Below are 20,767 nucleotides of genomic sequence, written 5' to 3' on the forward strand. Positions count from 1 at the left end.
CCACTTCAACTGTATGCAGACAGAAATACTCTGGTTCAATAAATCTCTTGGTCGAGGCCCTTTTAAATGATCAGTGATCTAAAGGGAGAGTATATTTTCAACAACATTCAAGTTAAATATTATATTTGTCATCTTTATTCATTTACAACTCATATTTTAAATGAACATTAGTTGGAATTAATCTAACATCATTAATTTATTTTGTCAATTTATGTCATATAATTTAAATGTCATAAATATTTTACATCATTTCTACCATACCAGTTCACATGATGGTGCAGTTCAGTATATATTTGCAGTTTGATATAATCCCTATCTTTATTTCGGAAATACATTTTTATGTTTTATTTTTATGGGTACACCCAATCAACCCATCAAGAAAAACAACGCCAAAGATGTGCTTTTTCGCTTTTTTTTTTTGGCATAGATTTCTTTTCCTTTCTTATTTTTTTTCTTGAGCTGTGTCCAACCAGTGTAATGACCAATGAAACCGCGCAGGTACTAAACTACAGAGCACCAGGGACACAGAGGCACGAAGGCCTTGGGAGAAAACACTACAACACTGTTGTGGGGAAAACAGGATCGCCTACTGTTGATACAGGGGAAGGGGAGGTCCACTGGCAGCTCAGACCTATGAGATTCCTAGGGGAACATGCATCCCACCCCCAAAGCAGGAGCAAGCCAGCCATCTTCACTTCCGAACATAAATTCTCGTGCAGACCAAGTCGTGGGCGCCGAACTTCATGATGAGCTCGTCACTGGCCAGCTCGCAGGTCCAGTAGGTTTTGGGGCCTCCCCCTCAATGAGAGTTTGTGTGCAGTGGATCTTGTTTTCATTCTCTCAAGTGGCTAAACTCCTGCACTTGCGTCCATCCACTGTCTCCTCATCAAAGCCTTCTCCGACCTTGAAGTTGATCTTGGTGGTGCACACCGTGGTGGATGTCTTGATACAGAACTGATCATCCTGGCGGATCTCCACGTGCGGCTTGGACTCAGTCACCACGGCCACTTTCCTCAGCATGGCGTTCACGCCCGGCGTCTTGAGTAGCTCGTCAAAATTCTCACTGCTGATCAGCTTCCAGGTGTCCGCGAAGTTGGGCGTGGTGGCAGTGGTGGTGGTGACAGGGAGGCGGCGGCAGGCACACTCGAAGCTGCAAGGTGGAGATTAGCAGTAGATTTCTAACGCAATTACTGGATCATTCTCTACTTCACTATAAAAGTGTAAAGCGTGGTATTTTATCTACTGAGTCCTTAATCCTTAGCCCAGAGCCTGACACATGACTACTAACTTTCCTAAAAGTTTCCTCCCTTCTTTTTTTTAAAAAAAATCTTCTATGAAAATATGCTTAACACAAATATTTGCAAATACATGGTGTTTCCCCTGCTTTCTCAAGTTTCAGGCATGGGGTAAATAAGGTTTCATTTTATGAAGAACTAGAGTTAATCTATACTTTCACAGGTTTATAGGGCTAGAGAGCTGTTTATGACTGTGGCTTTTGTCAAAGGATTTTGCCTATTCTGACTTGATGTGTCTAGTTCTACCAATCTCTCATGCCGAAAATGACTTTTATGCTTTTCCCTTAAAATTAATGTAAAAAGTATTTTACTTGATGACATTCTGCAGATGCCTGACCTCGCTGTTTTAAAGCCTTGCTAAGTTTCAACCTAAAATTAAGCTCTCTTCTTTATATTTAACTTTTAGAAGTGGCTGTAGGTTACCGAATGTAAATGTTTAAAAAATACATATGTCAAGATGTTGATAGTTTCTTATTTGCGCGTTTTTGAGACATAAAGATTAGAGTACAATTCCGTTTTTGTATTCACATATTTATATAATTGAGATCATTATTCTAATCCTAGAAATTTAATAAGTATATTTTAAATGATCCCTAGGTAATGCCTGGAATTAAGGAAGAAATTAGCAATTGTTTGAAGCTGAATGCTGCAATAAGTTTTATAGGCATTCATTGGGAGTCTGCAACAGCCCTCGTTAGGGGAAGGCTAATCAGGATTGCATCAGGGAAATAGCTCAAGTACCGACTCAGGAGATGATATGAAAATAACCATAACAATTAAAGAAACTAAACAAATAAGAAGGATATGAGAAATTGCTTAATACACTAATTGTTACAGTCATAAAATGGTATAATGTAAGTTATTTCAAATGGATATGTTACAAAACTGCATTGTATCATGATAAATCAATAGCAAGAAAAGAAATGTTGAAAATTGGAAAGGGAATACTTGGGCTGTCTATAAAACTTGAATATAAACTTAGAGACGACTTCATCTTATAAAACTACTGCAGTGTTAGAAGCTGGCGTTCTCATGTTTGATGCCAGTGAAGAGGAGGCTTCACCTGGAGGCCTTCATCTAGTATCAGGTTGTCAGTGTGATGAGTTTTTTATTTGAAGTATGGCTCTAGAAGGTATTCTCACATGGAAGCCACTAGCATGCTAGAAAAGAGGTGGAGTTAATGAAAAAATCATTGAGCATAGTACAAAGGCAAATAGTTCAATATATTTTATGGCATCTCTACATGCACTAACTGATGCAAGAATTAAAGTAAGTTTATGTCCTTTAACCCAAGCTTCTGGAACTTGGCATCAGGAAGTGAGAGTCTTCCTGATATACACATCCTAACTTTGTTACCAAGCCTTGAAAAAAAGTCATATTTATAAAATTGTGATTATTAAAAGACATCGCTTAAACATCACATATACTGATACATATTTCATAGGCGTTTGAGAGTAAAATTATTTCCTGTTTTTAATTAAGTGGGTTGATTACTCAGGCCCCAGCACTGTGATACATCCTGTGCAGGTACCATGGTTAGTACATAGGCCACAAAGTCATGGGAGCAGCAAGCGTCCACCTCTGTAAGCTGTGACTAATAAACAAACATGTATACAAAACAGAAATTAACAAAAAAAATAGAAATGATGAAAGATTATACTTCTCATTCCAAGTGTAACAAAATATAGTGAGCCTGTTAATTTCACCATCATGACTCATCTACTTTTCAAGTAATTTTCAGTCACATTTCTTCATTAAATTTGTTCTATGATTAAGACTTTATTTTCACATCATTCATATAACAATGTGGGAATGAAACAGTGGCATTTACTTTAGGACCTTGTTACAGGTTGAAATGTGTTCTTCAAAAATTCATATGTTGAGCTGATAGCACCCAGTACCTCAGAGTGTGACAGCCTTTGGAGTTAGGGTCCTTCAAGAGGTAGTTAGGTTACAATCAGGTCATTAGGGGGCCCCTAATCCAATATGAGTAGTGTCGTTACAGGGAGAGGATATTAGGACACAGACACACAGAGGGAAGACCATGTGAACACACAGGGAGGAGACAGTCATCTAAAGCCAAGGAGGGAGCCTCAGAAGACATCAAACCAGCCAACACTTTGATCTCCAACTTCTAGCCTCTAGAACTGTTGAGAAAATCAATTTTTGTGGTTTAAGCCACCTACTCTGTGGTACTTTTTTATGGCAGCCCTAGCAAACTAATACAGACTTGGACTCAGAAGGAACTACTCTGCATGAAATTTGTGGTGAAATGATTCACACTTGCATCCGATTCTGTGGGAGAAAAAAAAAACCTGATGTAATTGTTTGCTTTGTCCTCACAGAAGAAAAATTCAGCTATATTAATGTGTTCTTTTCTTTCTTTCTTTTGTTTTTTGTTGTTGTGAGGAAGATTGGCCCTGAGCTAACATCTGTTGCCAATCTTCCTCTTTTTGCCTAAGGAAGATTGTTAACATCTGTGCCAATCTTCTTCTATTTTATGTGGGATGCTGCCACAGTGTGTCTTGATGAGCAGTGCTAGGTCTGTGCCTGGGAGCCAAACCTGTGGATCCCAGGCCATGGAAGCAGAGTGTGTGAACTTAACCACTATGCCACTGGGCCAGCCCCCTTAATGTGTTGTAATTACTGTTTGGCTGCTGGAAGCTTTTAGAACAGAAAACTTTCAGACTATAAAAACTTTTAGATATAAAAATTAGTAAATATTTATGTTATAATCAATATTAATTATCATTTTGTTGCACATCAATATAAAATAAGACAGGAAAATACATGCCTTTTTGTCCTTGTGAATAATATATATATAAACTTTTAAAGAAAAAGTCATATTGATTTGGATCTGTGCTTGGGTTTATGTTATCAGAATATATACTATCTATAAATAATAAAAATAAGTGAAATCTTAAAATATTTATAAATTTCCTTTAAAGCCCGATTTAAATTATTTTCAAGTTGTCTAGTGAAACCATTTAAAATTTCATTCTTTAAGGGGCCAGCCCGGTGGCAAGGTGGTTCAGATCGCATGCTCCACTTCGGCGGCCCAGGGTTCACGGGTTCAGATCCCAGGTACGGACCTAGCAGCCCTCATCAAGCCACGCTGTGGCGGCGTCCCACATAAAATGGAGGAGAATGGCACAGATGTTAGCTCGGGGCCAATGTTCCTCACAAAAAAAATAATAATAACAAAATAAAATTTCTTTTTAAAAATAAATACATAGATGAACAGCACCCATTTTAAACACATTTATCACTAATACAAAATTTGTATATAATATTCATATTTTTACATTTATATTTAATATTAAAAAAACGTTTTACTTGTTTATTTTCACTTAATATTTTGGATATTCATCCAACTTTTGAAACATGAAATTTACATAGGAAGAAGCCAAATTTGATCAAAATGTAAACTTTTAGTGATATTATATTTTTTATATTATTGCTCTTTTAGAAACATAAAGCAATTCTAATTTTAATATTTCTTATCTGGAATCACTTTCTGCAAAAATCTCTCGAGGGCTGGTCTAATATATCATAAAATTTAAGAGATGGTGCAAATTCCTTAAGAAATCTAGAAATCTTTATTTTTCTTGTTTCAACTGTTTCTCCTGGATTAAAAAACAATTGATTGCAAGTGCATGAGCCTTGAAAATTGTACCATACTGGCATGAAATCCCACAGATATTCTCTTTGCTTTTCCATGGTCTGGTGGTTGTTAACATACTATCTATTTATATTAAGGGTGACAATTATATATAATGTTATATATAAATTTTCCAATTAGGTTTCTGTGAATATACCTCATTTAATTATTTGCATTGCCTGGTTTTAGAAATTGAGATGTACAAAGTACTTTTCTATTAAGGCTGATAGATGAGTAGGGAGAAATAGGTCCCAAAGTGGTCAAAATGTATAAACCTCCAGTAATAAGATGAATGGTTGCTGGAGATGTAACATACAATATGATGACTATTGTCAACAGTGCATTGGAAATTTGCTACAAGTAAATCCTGAAAGTCCTCATCACAAGGAAAAAAATTTGTAACTATGTGAAGTGATGGATGTTAGCCAAACTTGTGGTAGTCATTTCACAATATTATACATACATCAAGTTATTCTGTACACCTTAAACTTATACAGTGCTGCATGTCAATTATATTTCAACAGAACTGGAAGAAAAAAAGATCCTATATAAATTGTCATTTTACATTTTCCAACATGATGAACTTAAAAAACGTTCATGCTTTGAATACTATAATAGCACAAAGGAGAGAAATCTAATTAAATTTAGAAATATGCATCTCCTGAGAATGTGTAATGTGAACTGACCCTTGAAGAAATTGTAATAGTTCAACGGGAAGAAAAAATAAGTAAGAGTGAACTGAGCACAGAAAATATCAGGCAATTCTTTTTTTTTTCCCCCTGAGGAAGATTAGCCCTGAGCTAACATTTGCCACCAATCCTCCTTGTTTTGCTGACGAAGACCGGCCCTGAATTAACATCCATGCCCATCTTCCCCTATTCTATGTGGGATACCTGCCACAGCATGGCTTGACAAGTGGTGTGTAGCTCTGCACCTGGGATCTGAACCAGCAAATCCTGGGCCACTGAAGTGGAATGTGTGAACTTAACCTCTGCACCACCAGGCCAGCCCTGAATATCAGGCAATTCTGAGAGGAAAGAATTGTGAGACAGTCTGATATATCAGGAAATGCAAGTCTCTGTACATTTTATTGGTAGAAAGTGAATGAAAGAAAATTAATATGAAACATTGTTTCAAAGGGTAGTAGATGAATGAGTTTATATACTAATCAAAAGAATGTTTTATTTAAAAAAATTTATTCCTAAACTATGGTGAATCATTGAAGAATTTTGAAAGCAGGTATAGGATCTCCAAGTCTAGTTACAGTATGTCAGATAGCGATTGAAACAACTAGAATAATCTGGAAATATCATATTTTGAAGTACAGCAGATAACTATGGAAGGAAACAAGATTAGTTGAATTAAAACTTCAGAGAAGCAAGAATCCTACCTGGTTTTGAGATGAGATTGTTGGCCATTCCTGTTTCCCTGTCTCCAGGGGTGATTGTTGAGTATAGGCAAAGGCTAAGGTGAGGGCTTGCGGTCTGCAGGGGGACTTGGTGAGAGGAGACCAGCAGACCTTTTGACAGTTGTGTAATCTTGCCCAAGAGATTGGAATCTAGATCATCCCCAAATGCATGGCCAATTTTTCCATTGGCTATTTGTTGAGGGATGGGAAGAAGAAGTGAAATCGTCCACGCTCACAGGGTTTTTAGGCAATAAAAATGTCACTAGAGGGAGAGTCCTGCAGCATACACAGGACAGATTTTGTGATCAGGGCATTTGAACTCAGAGGCAGACTGTATCTAACTAAAACAGCAAGTTGAGCTGGATTCAGGAGACTAGCTGTCCATACTAGCTTCCTCAGTGAACAAAGGTGAATCATCCCTTGATGAAACTAAATCAAACTCTGATCTGCATTGCTTTTATAAACAAATTTCCACATATAAGAGAAAATATGATGATAAAGGAAGCATGAAAATGTGAAAGGATCAAGAAAGTGAGGATATAGTAGAAGCAAAATCCCAAATGATACATGGGTAGGAACTAGCAGACAAGAATTATAAAATAATTAGTATGAATACATTGAGAAATTCGAAGAAATGATGGAGAATCTAAGCAAAACAGAGCAATATATTAAAATCAAATCACATTATACTAAAAAGCACAATATCTGAAACTAAGAACAGATTAAGTTTAACTAGAGACTGAATACAGGAGAAGAAATGATTGGGGAGCTTGAAGAAAAATCAGTGCAAAATGTCTACACAGAGAGAACAAAAGAATGAACAGAAGATACCCCCAAAAAGGGAGATATGGAACATAGTTTAAAGTTATAACATATATATTTGTAATCTTGGGAGAAGAGATGAAAGAAAGGGGGCAAAAGCAATGTTTTAAGACTTTTAATAGCTTAGCTTTTCCAAAACTAGTGAAAAACTTCAACCATCTGATACAAGAGTTCAGTTAACCCGAAACAGAAAAGCACAGATACACACAAACACACACACACAGACAGACATGCGCAAACACACAGAAGGGCATCACAGACTGGTGGCTGACTCTTCAGGAGACCCACAGAATCCAGAAGACAGTGGATGCTCTTTAAAATTCTGAAAAAGAAAAAAAATAACAACAATAATCACACCTATCAAACCACCAATCTAAAACTTGGTAGCATAGAAAATGAAGGCAACATGGATACAGTTTTAGAGAAATAAGACATCTTAATCCTACAGAAATTTGTTTTAAAAATATAACATCAGAATACACATTCTTCTAAAGGGCACAAGGTCTAGTCATTAAGATAAGCCACGTGATGATCCATAAAAAGCTGTTAATACATTTCAAAGGAGAGAATTTTACAGTATATATTCTCTGGCAGGATGGGTCTAAATTAGAAATCAATAACAATGAGATATATAGAAAAATCTGAAAATATTTGGAAATTAAGCAGCAAACATATAAATAACTCAGTCAAAGAAGTTAAGTAAAAATATTTGAATAATAATAACTAAAGAGCATATCACAATTTGTGGGATAAAAGTTTCTCAGGAAAATATTGCCATTGTCATTTCTCCTTTCAAATCTATTTTTACTTCATGTATTTTTAAGCTCTATTGTTAAGAGCATACTATTGTTTTCCAATTTTTTAAAACATTTTATTTAGAACAGTTTCTGATATACATTAAAAATATAAAGAATAGCATTTCCATATACTCAACATTCAATTCCGTCTATTATTAAGAGCTTACTTTAGTGTGATGTATTTGTTACAATTACAGAATCAATATTGGTCTGTTTTTATTACCTAAAATCTATACCTCATTCAGATTTTCCTAATTTTTACTTAGTATGTTTTTTCTGTTCCAGGATCTTATGCAGGATACCACATTATATTTAATTGTCATATCTCCTTAGGGTCCTCTTGGCTATGACAATCCTCAGACTTTGTTTTTGATGACTTCGAGAGTTTTGAGGAGTGTTGGTAAGGTATTTTGTAGAATGTCCCTCAATTGTAATTTATCTGATGTTTTTCTCATGATTAGACAGGGGTTATGGGTTTTTTGGGAGAAAAACGACAAAAGCAAAGTGCCATTTAATTCACTTTAAAACAAAGGTGTATAAATACACAGTGAAGTAATTCTCATTGTATCACTCTATGCTAAGTGGTTGGAGTGAAATTAAAAAAAATTCTTATAGGCTTCATGGAGCTTGATACTTGGATTAAACTCAAACTCTAATTTGGGTGAAACATAAATTTGTTTGAATACTCTCATTTTTCATATTTGCCACAAATTAAATTTCTGTTTCTGAGTAGAACAGTGAAATTACGTATATTTCTTTGACAAAGTTAATCAGTGATTCCATTAGTCATAAAACGATTTGAGTAAATTAAAAATCTATTATAAAATATACTGCTTCAAGTACTTGAGATCAAAGTGAGAATAGTCTTTTTCTGCCTTTAACATTGATTCCTTTAAATTGTTGCTTAAAGAGTAAAATAGAAAGAAATAGATCTATTTGTTTAGAAACAATTAGACAGACTCTCAAGCTTATTCTTTGTAGCACCATCCAGTTAATTCTGACTCCTAGCAACCCTGTGTACAGTGGAACAGAACCCTGCCTGTTCTGTTTGCGCCATCTTCTCACCTTCTGGTGCTATATCAGACCATGCTCTGAGGCTTTTATTCTAATGGTTTTCATGACATTTTTTTTGGAAGTGGGTGACCAGGTCCTGCTTCCTCGTCTGTTTTAGTCTGGAAGCTCTGCTGATACCTGTCCACCATGGGTGACCCCGCTGATATTTGAAATACTGGTGGCATAGCTTTCAGCATCACAGCAACATGAAGCCACCACAGTATGACAAACTGACAGAGAGTGGTGTGGTTCCCTGCCAGGGAAGTGAACTCAGTCGGCAGTGATGAGAGCGCGAAGTTGTAACCACTAGACCACCAGGGCTGGCTAGAGCTTATTTACAACAGTACCAGTGCCAAAATATCAAAAACCCTTATGATAGAACTTTAAGATAACATAAGTATAGATGGGCTGGAGTCACAACAAATCAATGACATTATATAATATTTTTGTAACACATTGTCTTAATCTTAAATGCTCTCTGTTTACTCGATTAATTTTAGAGCACTCCTTAAAAGGAGTTATTATCTGCATTTAAGGACCAATAACAATAGAATTAGATTTAAAAATACAAATTATCTAAAAAAGAGCAATAAAGTAAAAAATAAAGGAACAATTAACCATTTCTATTATGATCTTCTTAATTTTGTTTCTAAATAGAGAGGAATGCCATTGGGACAACAGTTAGTTTAGTAGGATACTCTCAAATTTAGATTCCAGCTGTAATCCAGATGTTCAAAAGTGCGCTTATAAACAACTGATTTACAGTTTTCACTTGAGGATGTGGAGAACTGAAAAGATTGTTGATCCTACCCTGGGAAAATATTTTTTTTAAAGTCAGACAAATTGCATAATCATAATTTTTCTTTAATCAATCAAGGAGAAAATGGCACAGGACAACCAGCTAATCTTACATCTGAGAAGGAACAGATGGCTGCAAGGAGAGATGGGATGCGAGAACTTCTTTACCTGGGACAGAGGGCAATTGTTTACCTGAGATAAATGCAGCTAGATGAAAACTTCATCCAGACTAACTAACAATTGGGAAAAACTTATAGCTAGTCAGAATATAGGGTTCTCTTTGGAGCTACAAATATATGGAATGTTTACACCCTTTGCAAACTTTTTCTCCATTAAACCCACCAAAGACTTACATTAAGAAAAAAATTTGAGATTTCTGAGAAAGATCACTCTTTCTTTCTTCATTTTATATAGATAGATATTATATGGATATACATAGATATATCTTGCAAAAACAGATCAGGAGAGACCCACATCGAAAATTTGGTTTGAATGGTGAGACTGATGATACCACACACACCAAGAAGGTAGGATAATGTTTATTACTTAGGTAACTAACGTCTCTGGGGAGAGCAAGGCAGACATCTCAAGCAAGACCAAAATGGCTTAAAAAATCAAGGAAAAGTAGACTGGTTTTGGTGTATTCATTATGATGAGGGGATGGAGTTGGAATGAGGGTCCCTGCACTGGCAGATGCTTTCATGGATTCAATCTCCTGCTGGTGCCAAAGGAAAGAGCACCCAGATTTCTTACTACCTTTCCCAGATGTGTGTGTCACAAGGGGAAGAAGAGGGAGCGAGGAGTTCTCAGCACATGAAAAATAGGGTCGGACATTTTACGTATATACATAAATACATATATATGTATATTTTTTTACTTTATATTAGATAAGATTGGACATAACTTAGCCCATTTGGTAAAGACCTAAAAAATAACTCGATCTACTACTTTCACAAAAACAAAGGAATTGAAGTAGACAAAGCCTCACCATTTAATCCATAAAAACTAGTCTTCATCTTCAACCTTACACATAAGGAGGAATCTTTGATGCCCTTTCCAACTCCCATTGGCAATATTCCTCAATTTCTTTGAAAATATGAGGAAAACTATCCAATATCTTTATAAACAGTACACATGCACCCATGCTAATGGATGCTGGATAAAATTTCACAAGATCAAAGAGGCCAGAGTGTTCATCCTTAAATTCCCTAAAACTATCTGCACCAGAGATGAGATCCTCTGATGTGTGTATAACAGTTAAGATTTTGAAATCAAGATATTGCAACATAGGTATATGTGGAATCTTAAAATGACAAGTTTCTTCACCATGAAATCATGGAAGAGAACAAACCCCGTTTTAAGAATACTTTTACTTAACACTGCTTGACTTACATGAGCTTTAAACGTTCATAAAGAATTTTAACTTGTAATTACATTAGAAGAGAGTATATGGAGTAGCTTGGCTTGAGTTTTCACCACTCCTGAAGTCCATGGATCAATAGGTAGCTGCGCCTTCTTTTAATATCCCTGGTCCTTTCACTCTTTACTAATACCCCAGGACTGAGAGGCAATCATATCTTAGTCTTCCATAAAAAGAAAAGCAGGAAAAGAAATAGGAAATATTTTTCAGAGGCAATATAAGTAAATTTTGTCTTTTGGATAATACCATATTTAGGCCCGTGTCAAAGAAAATTGCACTGGATAGAATTACACAGGCCAGGAAAACTTTATGCAAGACTACTGCAGGAAGGGAGAGAGACTGAACCCAAATCCACTGCCACAAGAGGCAGGAGAGTTTTCAAGTGCTGGGGTGAGCTAGTGGAAAGTACTGGAGGACATTAGGTGGAGATTGGTGAATGTGATTGGGTCATCTGTGTTTGCTAGTTGACACTTACGGAAATTAGATTCCTGCCTTCCCACGGAGACTGGGAGATAAAGGCACTATATTTTTTGATGATTAAATTCAAAGAGATGTCACCTTGATCCTTGAGAAAGGCATTCCTGGATTGTAAAATTGGCAAGTGGCTGGGAGAAGATTTATATCTCAAAGGGCAGAGACAGACTTTGCAATTTCAAGTTTTCTGAAGTAAATGAGGAAAGGGACATCAGGGGCCTAGAAACAGGAAGAAACCTGTCAACTTTAGTCAAGCTGAGGAGAATGGTAAGACCCTCTTGGTCACTTAACAAATAGACAGATTGTAAAAAGTACAACCCTATTGTTTAAGAAATATCCAAGGTAGCAGTTATGGTATAGATTTGTAGATATCCATTTAAAACCCATTTCTAGTTGGGACTTTGAGAGAGAACCAATGTGCTACTGGAGAAACAGAGGCAGATGTGGAAACTTATCACTCTAGGGATGAGCAAAAACATCACAGAGAAAGAGAAGGTGACATTTTCTATGATGCAGATTGCTTCAACATTAAGGAAAATCCTCAAGAGATCTTCTGGTTCTTCCTTGATTGATGGCTACATCCTTATGGTTGACTGTCAACTGAACATTTCATTGTTGAAGAACCAATATAATGTGGCAATTATATTAGCATATAATGACAAATGAGCTTGGCCTAATTTTGGAAAATTTTACAAGTATTATTTTAGATACTATGACTAATGATTTGCAGATTAATAATTACCATATGTTTTATTTTGGACGGAGCCTAAAATGACATTTCCATTAAATACTTTAAATTGCTTTATTTTTAAAAAGATTATATTTTTATCTTTGAATTTCAAAAGCCTATTCCCTTTAAATAATTCTCAAATGTATCTAATACATATTATCCATAATCTATATCTGGCAATGTATTGCTCTGTAGGCATGAATAGGGCATGTTAAAAAGGAAACGTCATTACTTTTTAATCTAGTCAAACAAATTTAAAGGCCTGTGTTTTTATATTCATCATCATCTTAAAGAAAATCTTGTTGTGGGATTGACTTTTAGTTATCTAAGTTTGAAGTAATCATTTTAATTTTGGAAAAAGAATGTGCGTTCCTTTACCGTTAGGTTGTTGTAAATGGAATTAAAGATGCCCTGTATTAACAGAAGGAAGAGATAGCACAGGCAAATGGAAATTTTAAATTTTTGTTGATTTTTTAAAAGAATCGAATGACTTTGCCACTGATATTTTAGAATATAAAATGCGTTACTTAAATATTCTTTGTTATTAATTTTTGTTATTTCATAAATAAAATAGATTTACTTTCTTTCTTTTATCTGTGAGGCCTTTTTTGGTCCTGTTATGTATTTGATTGCTATTTAATATTTGTAAGATAAATTTGTTGGACCGTATTACCAAAATTATGAATATTATTTATTTTAGTATCATTGCCTCATTTACAACTGTAAATGACTGGTAAAATGTAAATGACTATAAAAAGACTGGTAATACTTACCAGTTCATGATGAAACTGAACCTCAGATAACTTGAGTAACTTGCATAAGATCACAGGACTGGTGATGTCTGGGGCTGGTCTTGCTGGGGATGTATTTCTCTTAAGATCATTACCAAATAAGACTCTCTCTCCCAAAATGCCAACACGAAGAAGAAAATGAAGATGAAAAACGAGAGGAAAATTAAAATCTAAGAAATCAAGAAAAGGAAATGTGTGTCTGTCAGATTAATATGGCCAAACGTTTATATAGAAACTGGATTACAGTTCTCAAATCCCAAAGCAAGAATTCAAATTAAAACAAATGAACAGATGAGCAAATTTCAGGATGGTCTGAAGTGGTAGAATGCAAGTTTTTCTGAGCGATTATCAAGAACTTTTGTTGGCTTTCATTTATACTTTGGATGAATAGTGGTTTTGGAAAAGATTATCTAGGCTTCAAAGTCTGTGCAAAGTCATGACTTCCTCTTTGGCATGACGCTCCACTACGGTCAAATTAGAAATTTATAGCTTTACGGTACATAAATTGTGATGCTTGGCAATAGTGCCAAGGGGAGTCCAGCACTCTACTCAATGTACTAGGTCTCTGGCTGCTGATTATTAGGGCTGTTACCTGATTGTAAGGTGAAGAACAGATCTTAGTGGGTCACACACAGAAGGTAGAGGAAATGATTTACGTGTCTGGAAGTGGTCATTGGAGGTAGAAACACACATGGTTATGGTTTCCATGAATCTGAATGATCTACACCCTACACTACTTAAAATTTCTTGCCCTATCCACTTTTCACTGTGAAATTCTTGCTTTAAGTCTGTTGAAGAGCCTAATTCATTTTAGCCTTTTGAAAGCAGAAATGTTTTTTGGTGTGTAGAAAATATTCAATATTTTATTTACAAATATATAGATTATCCTTTTCCTTGTTTACTAATTTATTTAATCATTTATACACTAATTCGTTCATTTACTAAATTATTAATTTTTCAATTTGCTCATTTATTTAGGAAATATTTAGTATCTGTGGTTGGAAACAGCTGGTGCTTGGTAGAGTGGGAATCAAGATAAGTAAAGTTTGTTTTTTCAGGTAGTTTATATTTTAGTGAAGAGGAGACAAAATGAAGTAATAAACAAGTAAATGTATAGAATATTAGGCTGTAATACAAGTTGTGGAGACAAATAAAGCAAAGTAATGGTAGAGAGAATGATGTAGCCATGGGTACTATTCTAGAAATGGCTGACAGAGGAGACCTCTTCTGTAATTTTCACTCAGGGATCTGAGTTAAGTGACAGAGGTATATGTGGTTATTCAAATGAGTGAATGTAAGAAAGTTACTGGTAATCAAGATTAAATCCTCAAATAGAACATTTAAGAGAACACTTAAATTGTTAGAAAAAATTTCCCACAAGTATAGGAAAATAACTTTCATGGGTCCAATTATTTTAGAAATACTGGGCTATACAGAACCCTTCTAGAAGGAGGGAAATATAAGCTAAGACAATGAAATAAAAGATCATACGTTGTGTTAGGAAAAATAAAGAACAAAATGATTTAGTATATCTACGTCGGAGAATGAAATGAAAATCAACAATAGATTAACAACAGTAGATTAGAAAGACCTGCTATAACTTTGGAAATTAGGAAACCAGCAGTTGATAAAAATGCACTTAATATTGTATTGAATATACAATAAGAGTATCTTATATTTGGATTAAATCTTCATAAGATTATCATCTATTTATGCATTATCATTTTAGAACTGAGAAATCAAAGACATTCATGTTTAAGTGACTTTATCAAGTGTAAATAACGAATGAGTGATATTATAAAGTCTGGGTATCTTTGGACATCCAGAGTCATGTTTTTTTCTATCAGGCTATCATCTAGAAATTTTAAGATACTGTTTAAAAAAATATTTTTCTGATAAAAAAGTTGAATTCCAATAGAATGTTTGTTATAATGTATTCTTTATAATTGTGGGAGTAAACAGATTCAAAAGGTACACAACATTATTATGAATAATGTTATCTTACAGAAGAAAACCTAGATAAAATACCCTTAAAAGTAATTTCTGTGAACTTTTAAAACAAGCTAGATTTGCCTGGGGGCCTGTTAAAGTAAGAACAGGTGAAAGCCAGTAAAATTTTTAATTAAGTACAGAATTATTGATAGAAGTTTGCAAAAATCAATTGTATAAAACCATTCTTTTTCCTTTTTTGGTGAGGAAGATTGGCCCTGGGCTAACATCTGTGCCAATCTTCCTCCATCTTGTATGTGGGATGTTGCCACAGCATGGCTTGATGAGAGGTGTGTAGGTCCATGCCCAGGATCCAAACCTTCAAACCCTGGGCCACAGAAGTGGAGCATGCAAACTTAACCACTACGTCACTAGGTTGACCACTATAAAACCTTTCTTGACATTTAATTTCCAATTCTCTCCAGGACTGACAAATAGCCTAAAACTCTCTTGGGATTCTAGCAACTAGCTTTCTAACTTAAAGTAAATATTTTCATTAAAAACAGATGTCTATCTGTACTATGCCTCGTAATCCCTATTGAAATGAACTTCATTGGAGGAAATTGAAACAATGTAGTGAAAAAGTCAAATCTGGAAGTAATCTAAAATTTATATTGGTTCCATATTTTCCTGAGAAAGATTTTTTTAAAGAATTTTATGATACATGGAAATACTATGGGCTTTTAGGATTAAGCTCCATATTGTCTCTCTTGTAAAGAGCCTATAGGATGCACACTAGTTTTAGTCAGTCATAGGAAAGAAACAGCAAATACAGGTACAGTCACCTAGAAAAGAAAATGTTTTTGGGTTCTTTTAAATGGTTAGGTTATCATTTTTTCAATGCCATTTTTATTCTATTTGCATCTCTTTAATTCTAGTCTAGAGACTGTAAGAGCAATCCCTGATTCTCCTTTTCTCATCCTAACAACAAGCAAATCTGTCACCACAAATGCACATATTTTTCATATCTGCCATTTCGATTAATTTCTTAACCAGTTGCTAGTCTTGCCACACTGCCGATACTCTTTTTTCTCAGTCTTCAGTTACTCTGAATAGTCAAATGAACAGTTGTAAATTATTAGAGTAGATAAAATTATTTTGGTTATTAACGAGGCAATAACTATGATATACGATAATAACAGCTTCCACTTATGGAGCACCTACTCATTTATGATATGCTCTTTAAAATTAATTGTTAAAATACTGACTTAACCATCCATTTCTAATTTCTAAGAAAATGCTATGTATGTTTTTTTCCTTATAACTACTGATACATACGTGTGCTTTCTGTCTAATCTGTTTAATTAATTTATATTCTCATAATTTAGAAATTTACTTCCCTAAGAAGTGAAAATTCTGCCTTCCTTTTACAGAAAAGAAAATTCTGCCTCTCCAAGACAAGCAACCCCCCTGGAGATGTTTCAGATGTCAATTGAACATTGGAGACATTTCTATAATCAACTTCTGTTTCAATTGGAAAAAACTCACAATTTGTAACAAATTATAATGTGTACCACAACCAATTACAAGCATATTTCTGTTCCACATTCTTCTTAATTTGGTAACAAAATAGTGTTGTTATGATAATATTGTACTCCATCAAAATACTAACACAAAAACAAATGATTGAATTCAACATAGACTTTTTAGCTGAATTTATAATGGCTTTCAAAATGATGTCAGATGTTTCAGCTTCTACAGAATGAACTTCCTAAGCTTCATTTAGATTACCAAAATTTTATGGGAAAAGCAAATCATTGTGAAATTTAATTCTTTTATCTGATATTGTCTTGAAATATTTAATTAAGCTGAAACAAAAATGACATCATTCAAGTGAATTTGAAGTTTCTCTTCTACTAATGGAACTGACATTTTAGTAATCATTACTTCATTTTTCATACATGCAAAATAAAATTTGAAAACAAAAATGAGTTAAATGAAATTAGAACAGTCATTTGATCTAAATGAAAAGTCAGACTTTAAAGAGTGGTATATAAATACATTTTCTGGAGCTAAGCAAGTTAGAGTGCCAACTTCAGGTCTTAAAAATTAACATGTGCTGCTTTGGAAATAGATGCTGCTATGGGCAATAATGATGTTATCTGGTCCCCAGGTTAGAAGGTAAATTTTGATAAACATAGTGTGCAAGTTACACATTCATCTTCATATTTCCTGAGAAACAGAATTCAGTACTTAATTTTTTTATAAACATGCATTTTAGCTCATTGTGATTGAAAAGCATTATCACATAATACAAAAGCAATGACCATAAAATATAATAAACAGTTTTAGATTTCTACGATGGAGTGAAGGACAAAACCGTCACAGCAAGAGTGATGAGAGTACTTTCTTCAAGTTCTACAGCAGGACTGCTCAGCCATTCCCACCCTTCTTGCAGGCCGCTACCTTGCCTATAATTTCTCCCCATTTCGCATTGAACCTGCCTATTGGCGCTCTGGATACTTCATGCATCTTAGACGCTGCAGCACTAGTGGTGTGCTAATTGTGTGATGTAATAATATCCCAGCAGGGAAGTAGCTGTATTTCTCCCACCACCACCTAAAAATAGAAGAAATAGCGGCCCCTAAATGTTTCTATCCAAATATGATTTGAATTATTGAGTGCCTATTTGCTGTCCATAGAGCAAAAGTCTTGGGCCAGCCCATGGCATAGTGGTTAGGTTTGCGTGCTCCACTAAGTCGGCCCAGAGTTCGCCTATTAGGGTCTTGGGCATGGGCCTATGCACCCCCTATCAAGCCATGCTGTGGCAGGCATCCCACATATAAAGTGGAGGAAGACGGGCACAGATGTTAGCTCAAAGATGGTCTTCCTCAGCAAAAAGAGGAGGATTTACAGCAGATGTTAGCTCAGTGCTAATCTTCCTCAAAAAAAAAAAGTCTTAGTTATGCTTTCCTGGAACAGGATCAGAAAAAGAAAGAGAAGTCATTGCTGATTATCTTTCAGATAAATCATTTATTAAAGTGAGAAGTCTGTTCACAACATACACATGTCATACATTATCAGACAAGATGTTGGAGAAACTGGAAGTACAATATGACCATCTACCAAATCCTCTGGTTTATTTTTTGTAGCTGTTCATTATTAGCCTTTATTAAAAACAAAATGTTTAGGCAAAGCTATAACAGACTGATACCAGGAAAATAGGCGTACACTGCAATTATGAAACACACCATTAATTGTTTAGGTTTGTATCAGATATTTGGACCTGCTGAACTGAATAGCGTAAAACCAATCCTCCTTAGGAAGAGTCTATATGATTTAAAACAAAGAATACTTTGAAGATGGTAAAGGGATATTTCCTAAATAATTTAGTCAAGTTTTTATTACAATCTTTTGGCCTAATTAGCATTTAGCAGCTGCTAGGAGTTTTGTAGGAAAAGGAAACATACCTCTAAGTGAAAGCACACCAGGACTATGTAAATATCATGATGGTGTTAAGTTTGTAAACTTCTTACCAATAATAAAGACACGTGAATTCATTGTCTTTCTGTTGTTGTCTTTCCCCCAAATATATCACTTGTTATAAGAAAATAACACTTATAGCTTGAATCAATATGGAGGCAATAGGAATATCCAGTAGCTTTTGATCCACGTTTGGCCTTCAGGTATTGGTTGGTAAGTGGTTATTAGTGCCCAGAGGACCTCAGAAGACAAATGCATAGTCCTCATGTCACTCCTTCTAGCATTATGTTATAAAGTTGTATTTCTGTTTATCCTTTGTCTTCTCAAATAGAATGTACTTTCATGTAGGGAAAGCACGTGTCTATTTTGTTCACTGCTGGTTCTCCACCACTCAACATTCATGAAAGAAATATTTATTGAAAGAATGAAATTGGCTTTTGTCTTTATGGCTCCTTTGGGTCCTTTCCTAGTTATAGTACCAGTTGTCTATTACACAAGGTATTTGAATTCGGAAAATTTGGGAAAACTATGATTGTGTAAAAATGACTTAACCTACAGAAAGTTTTACTATTTCCTCCTCTAAACTGAGCTGGGACACGCCAAATTATCTACCCCTGTTATTGAATCATGAGTCAGTAAAATTTCCTAAGATACTGCAAACACTATTAAAGATATCAGTTTATATTACAATATTTGCACATTAATATATTTATTGTAAAATTAAACTTTTTATTTATTATAATATAATCCATACACATTTTAAAATACTTCAAAATAAAGAAAAATATTAAACGAGAATAAAAATGTTTTATCTGTATCTCTCATCCTTTTAGTCCTTCCTTCTCAGAAATAAATACTAGTAACTCTTTCTTTTGTAAATTTTATGGTCTTGGTTTCCTCATTTGAAAACGAGAATAATTATAGGATCTAATTCATACAGTTTTATAAGTAGTAATGTCATGGGTATTATTATCTTCAAATAATAAATATCTGGATTTTTCAATTCAACTTTTTCATATTTTCTTATTGACTGTTGTTTTCCTTTCATCTGTCCTCAAGTTTATAATGTTGTTGTTTTCTAAGTTCTGGAATTAAATGCCTGTTTTTAAGATTACATTAATCCAACACTCTCTACCAAAACTTCCACATTAAGGCTTTTAAAACACATTTTCTTCATTAAACAGTTTTCCTTAACTTTCCAGAAGGGTTTACAGGAATCTATATTCTCTGAGAGCTTTGCCTTCTTAACAATGAAGACCTTTATTCTTGAATAATATTGTGACTGAATATTTCCAGATCATGTCTTTCCCCCTCAGGTGGTCTGAGGAAGGTCTCCTGGCATTAAGTCCTGCCTGGGAGAAGTGAAGTCAGGCTTCAAAGAGTCATAATTTTTCCCTTAGAGATACCTTTTTAATTTTCTTTCCTGATTGGATATTTGTAAATTCTCTTCTAAATTTGGTAACTCATCAACAGTACGTGGCCATAGATATTTACCTTTGAGACATTCCCTAAAAGTGTTCAAATTAATGTTTTCAGCTATTAAGTTGTTTTTCATTTCATTGATTGCTAAACTATTTTGCTTGATTCAGAGAAGCTGGTTAAACCTGATGCAAATTCCCATACTAGAAATACATTTTTCTGTTGATTATCTGTTCGTTTATTTCAAAATACTAACTTTCCAAGTTCTTTGGGAGATGCTGGGATGAGAGCATCTTCGATACACCTGAAACGAAAGATCTCATTACAGTAGAGCACTTCACAGACTATGGCGTAAGCAGCGAATTCTTCCCGAAACCTGAAGGACAGTAACTCAGCAGTTGTTCTGACTTTGCTAACAAATTCTATTGCAAAGACTGTCATATGTTCAAAACTGAGGACATGCTGGCAGTACATACATACCCTCTCCTAGCTTCTCGTTACTAATTTATAAAGACACCAAACAGCTAGTCAATTGCAGTGGCAATAGCTCCTAAAGAGATGAAGAAAACTATATGACTGTTGCTGGGGAGGCTTTTTACAACTGAAAGACTTAAATCATACATTCTTTTTTTGTGACTGAATAGAACATAGAAGGACTGGAGTGGAAGTAGGAAATTTTGCTGTATT

General features: G+C 34.7%; 1 pseudogene; it reads right to left on the bottom strand.

Annotated features, from left to right (window-relative positions):
- Window positions 1-252: 252 nt before the first annotated feature.
- LOC100064316 (cellular retinoic acid-binding protein 1 pseudogene) lies at window positions 253-20,521 on the bottom strand (annotated as a pseudogene).
- Window positions 20,522-20,767: the final 246 nt, after the last annotated feature.

The sequence above is a fragment of the Equus caballus genome, chromosome 17 (genome assembly GCF_041296265.1).
Source record: "Equus caballus isolate H_3958 breed thoroughbred chromosome 17, TB-T2T, whole genome shotgun sequence".
Classification (NCBI taxonomy): domain Eukaryota; kingdom Metazoa; phylum Chordata; class Mammalia; order Perissodactyla; family Equidae; genus Equus; species Equus caballus.